At 38.3% G+C, this 5,469-nt stretch overlaps 1 pseudogene; it reads right to left on the bottom strand.

Moving 5' to 3' along the window:
* Positions 1–3,820: 3,820 nt before the first annotated feature.
* The window catches only part of LOC101955513 (afamin-like), a 59,032-nt pseudogene continuing 57,383 nt past the window's right edge, over positions 3,821–5,469 (bottom strand).

Here is a 5,469-nt window from a genome sequence, read left to right as displayed (position 1 = left end):
TGGCTTTGAGGGTCTAGGTTGAAAAATCTGCTGAGATACAAATTGGTTTGCTCCTACGTGTGATCTGATTCTTCTCTCTTGTGGCTTTTTAGAGTCTATCCTTTCGCTGTATGCTAGGCATTTTAATTATAATGTGCCTTGGTGTTCTCTATTAGAGCTATTTTAATCTCTTTGGGCAAAGTCATAATTCCCTGATTCTTTCTCATTTTTTTTTTTTTTTGGCTTTTGTTTGTGTGTTTACCAGGGATTGAACTCAGGGGCACTCAACCACTGAGCCATGTCCCCAGCCCTATTTTGTATTTTATTTATTTAGAGACAGAGTCTCACTGAGTTGTTTAGCACCTCTTTGAACTTAGATCCTCCTGCCTCAGCTTTCTAATCTGCTGGGATTACAGATGTGTGCCACCACACAAGTCTTTCTTCTCCTTCCTTCTTCTCCTTCCTGCACTTTCGCAGTCAGAATTGGTCTCACTCACCCTTTGATTCCCTCAACAATTTGTTGTCTGCTTCACTAGGGTCTTTATAATACTAGTGTCATTTGATTTTTTTGTCCATGCATTTGAAAAAGCAGCCAACACTTCCAGACTTTATAGGTGTTCTTCACTACTGAGTATTATCTGGGATTCTGGATGGGCTAGTTGGTAATTATCATAGGCAAGCAGACTTTGCTGTTGGGATCTTTAGCCAGGCTAGTCTATTGTCTTTGCTCTGACAGCATGTGGGGTTACTGGATAGGCTCCACTACCTAATGAGACCACTGGCTAGATTCTGCAATGAGGCAGAGCTACTGGATGGGCACTGCAATTGTCTCTTTTTAGGCAGAGTTGCAGGCTGCATTCATTAGTTAGATAGTATTGCTGTATTTGGACAGGGTCACAGTCGGGGCTCCAATGATGCAGCTGTTGCTTGGGACAAAGAGGAACAGAAATTATGCTCAATGGGTATGTATAGTTGAGACTTGTCTCTCTGCATAAGAATAGCTTTAGGGTGGGTAGGCTTATATGAGGATGAAATGAATGCATGTTTGGACTCCCATACTGGGTGGAGGGAGCCTCTATGCTCTGAAGAAAAGCACAGAGCGCCTCAGGTTGGTTCTGAGACTGGGAAGAATGACTGTCTAAACATTCAAGCCAGGTATAATTTTTCCTTGTGTTTCTGAGAGCAGTCAGTTCAGCTTAATGGATAAGCTGTTCTCTGATCACCATTGCTGGAAGAAAACACAGAACTACTACCAAGATCTTCATGCTCACCCTGTATCCCGGATCTCTTTCATTGTTTATCTGATTGCAGACAATCTAGCCATGTTTTGATTTTTATTGTGCCCCATGAGGCAAGACGGGAGTGGCCTGTTGGAAATATCCCACAATGCTGGGTAAACTAGATGTATATATACTTCCACTTCTCTTTTCCCAGTGTTGTAACTGTGGACCCAGGAGAATCCTCTCTGTGTGGCACCATGCCAACATTAGGGGGGGCAATGTGGTCAAAGTGAGACTTTCCTCTTACCATTCCCATGTGTTTCCTGATTTGGTTTTCATTCTGTTGTCCACCTTTTAAAATACCCTTTTGAAGGGAAATTTCATGGAAATGAAGGGAGACCCTCATTGCTATACAAAATTACATATAAGAGGTTGTGAGGGGAATGGGAAAATAAACAAGGAGAGTAATGAATTACAGTAGATGGGGTAGAGAGAGAAGATGGGAGGGGAGGGGAGAGGGGATAGTAGGGGATAGGAAAGGTAGCAGAATACAACAGTCACTAATATGCCATTATGTAAAATTGTGGATGTGTAACCTATGTGATTCTGCAATCTGCATTTGGGGTAAAATTGGGAGTTCATAACCCACTTCAGTCTAATGTATGAAATATGATATGTCAAGAGCTTTGTAATGTTGTGAACAACCAATAAAAAAATAAAAAATTAATTATAAATAAATAAATAAATAAATAAAATACCCTTTTGATTTCTTCTCTGATTCACAAGTTGTTTAGAAGTATGTTGTTCAGTTCATTGGGGAATTTCCAGATAGTGCTATTAAAGATTGTTAATTTAATTCCATATTATTAAGCAATTCTCTGTCATCTTCCTTAACCCTTTGAAAGCAGCATCATTGAGAGTAGATAAATTGCTTATATGATAATCTACCAAAGAAGAAGTGAAGAGAGCTAATTTTTTAAGAGTGGCTAGTTTTCATTCACTAATTTGCATCACCTTGTTGCCTCAGAATTTTAGCTTTATTCTTAATATTGTCCTGTGGATACCAGAAAATTTGAGCACTTCTGATTTCTATTTCATAGGGGCAATGAGACAAGTGACAGTCTTCTCTGCAATTTCGTGTAACAGGCAAAAGCACAAGTTAAATCATTGCCAACCCACTGTCTTTTAAACCAGCTAGCCTTGACTGCCACTACTCCCAGTCCCCATTCCACATGGGCACACCAGTCCCTGAGCATCTTTAACTTCCTCCATTCCTCATGATCTGTCATGCTCAGTCCCTTTAACCATGGTTTCCATTTTTATGAAATGGTCTTCTCCTTTACTTGAACTGCTGAATCTTCTAAGTCTCTCCTTAATTGACTGTGGCACTTTCCACAGTCAGAATTGGTCTCTCACTGACCCTCTGATTCCCTCAACAATTTGTTGTCTGCTCCACTAGGGGCATAATCTTGTGGTATTGCTATTTAGCTGCTTCCTTCTCTACTAAAACAACTGGGGACAGTGACTATACCCAAAACAGGGCTGCCACCTAGTGTGAACTCAGTAAATCCTTGCGGAATAAAAAGATTGATATAAATATTAATTCCATTCAATACAGACATCTACATCACGGTGAACACGTTTTTAAAATGCCAGTGAGTAGAGAAGTGAACAAGATTGAGGAAAGATCGAGATGTTAAATTTTCATGGATCCTGTAAAAACACAATGATTTCTTTTCTTGCCTCCAGATTATCCATTCTGATGTTTAGTGGTCATTTAAGAAACAATGTGCCCTGGAAGCAACAAAGAGTGAATTTCTCAAGTCACTAAGCTAACCTGGCCTGCAGTGTTGTAGGTCCATCCGAGGTAGCTTTAATCTCCTACAACAACCAGTCCTCAGTGATTTATTTATTTATCTATTTATTGGTTGTAGTTGGACAAAATACCTTAATTTTATTTATTTTTATGTGGTGCTGAAGATCGGCCTCACATGTGCTAGGCAAGCGCTGTACCTCTGAGCCACAACCCCAGCCCCCTCAGTGATTTTTTTTAAACAGAATATTTCAGACAATGATATATAAAACTAAAGAAATATCTGTAAATATTCACGAATAATCAGACTAGAAAAACAGAAATATCTGAGGATACTTTATTTGTTAGAGATATCTCACATAAAACTCTATATATAATTTTATTAATTTATAAGTTTTGTCAGTTGTAATTAAAAAAAAATCACACCAAACAATGACGATTCAGGTTGTCTTCTTATCCTCCCTCTGAAACAACACAAAAATATATATTAAGTACTAATTAAATGAACAGGTGTAGAAGGCAACGGGCTCTATTACCTTATGTCAGGCGGGAACAGCACATGAGGAAACCTTCAGATGGCATTCTCTGAAGGCTTTGAAGTAAACTAATTTTTTTTGTATTAGCTGAATCACTAATTTAACATTTTTGGCATAATTTTGTCCCAGTGTATTTTTTAAAGTAAGCTTCTAAAATTAAATCACATTTATTTTTAAGGTATTTCCTAACATCTCTCTCACTATGGGTGGATATTTGGGTAGAATCAACATTATATTTAGCCTCATCTGGATTCATTGTTACCTGAAGGAATTTAAACTCCCAAAGCAGCATGAGTTTTTGAAATCAGTTTTGGACCCTGAAAATTAATAACAAATAAAAACAATCAGAAAAAGGAATGGATGACCATGCCAGTCCTACAGGTCACTCTGTAGAATCTGGAGTGAATTCACATGTTTGTATATTAGTCAATTGAGAAATTAAGGAGTTAAACTCTAAGGTCAACAAACTGGGACAGTAGAAGCCAGAGAGGGAAAAAAATGTGTTGTCAACTACAAATTCAGCTAAAATTACTAAGCAATTGGTTAAAGACAATTCTTAGTGACTTCTCTGTTGGTATACAAAGGCATGCTCCTTAATGAGTTCAAAACACTTTTTAAATTCTCTCAATATCCTGTTTGCGCAATTAATTTGTTAAATCTTTTTAATCCCTTTAACAATATTGATAAATTTTAGGCCAAAAAACCATTTAAATTATCATCAATTACTTAGAGAGTCACTTACTAGTTTACTAGGAAATAAATCAAAATCGCCATTTTGCCATATAAAATTAGAATTCTTCCTAATATTTTAGTGGGGAAAAGGTAATTATTTTAAAAAACCCATGAAATTCTTCAGTCTATTTCTATATGAAATTTAAATTATTTTAAAATCATTATTTTAGAATTATCCATCGATAGATTATCGTTTTCCCTTTTTCACCACAGAATACTCCACACCAAGGTTTGCATGTGAAAATGAGCTGTGCGCACCTCTTGTGCAAAGCAGGCTTCCTGCTCCTGGCCCTGGCAGCATGTCTCCAAAAGGCCAGAGAAATCTGCAATGACAGCCTCAAGCTGTTCCTCTGTTATTTGTGGCTTTTGCTTCACAAGATTAATGAGAAACCTATGGTTTTAGACAACACAAAATAAGAGAGAAGTCTGTTATACACTGGTTCTTCTACAGCTTCCTCCTAGAGAATTGCCAAAGCTCTAGTTACCCTCAGCCCAAACCACCAGTCCATCAAACCTTCTCCAGTCTTAGCGCACACACCTGTCTAAAGCGCTCTCATCAGAAAGACTGAGGCTGGTCCCATGCCAACTTTCCACTGGTCTGGACTTTTGTAGAATATAGATCAAACACTATTTTATAATTCTGTTATATTTCTATGTAGTGAATGAAGTGTGGTCTTTTTCTTACTTGCCTAGATTATCCTTTGCTGTTCTCTCCTCTAAAGTGTGTCTTATCCATACTCAAAGGCCCAGATTTCCAGACCCTGCCACCCACCATGATCACACCTTTACTTAGCACTGGTAGCACCAATTACCCCTGTACTACTCATTTAGCAATGCTTTCCCACTGGAATTTGTTGATGGGCCTGATTCTGGACTCTCATGGAGGAATGCTTATCTTGCTCACTGTTCAGCAGGGAAGTCCTAACATAGAACGCTATGTATTAGGACAAAGTGCTGTCAGAACATTGGCAAGCTCAATGTCCTTGCTTCTTTGACATCAACTTATTCCCCTGTTAGTACAAGGTCAGCCTGTGTGGCAGGTTCTGAACTCCTGGTGTCTGGACTCCTGAAATATGATATGTTGTGTATCACTTCTGGCCTATCATGACTGTTATATGTAAATTGGCATACACCCACTATAAAAGCTGTTTTTGCTGCACAATAAAGCAGACAAAAGTTCCCTGAAACT

This window comes from Ictidomys tridecemlineatus, chromosome 9 (genome assembly GCF_052094955.1).
Source record: "Ictidomys tridecemlineatus isolate mIctTri1 chromosome 9, mIctTri1.hap1, whole genome shotgun sequence".
Taxonomy (NCBI): domain Eukaryota; kingdom Metazoa; phylum Chordata; class Mammalia; order Rodentia; family Sciuridae; genus Ictidomys; species Ictidomys tridecemlineatus.
The sequence above is the reverse complement of the archived record's forward strand: the minus strand, read 5'-3'. Positions and strand labels throughout refer to the sequence as shown.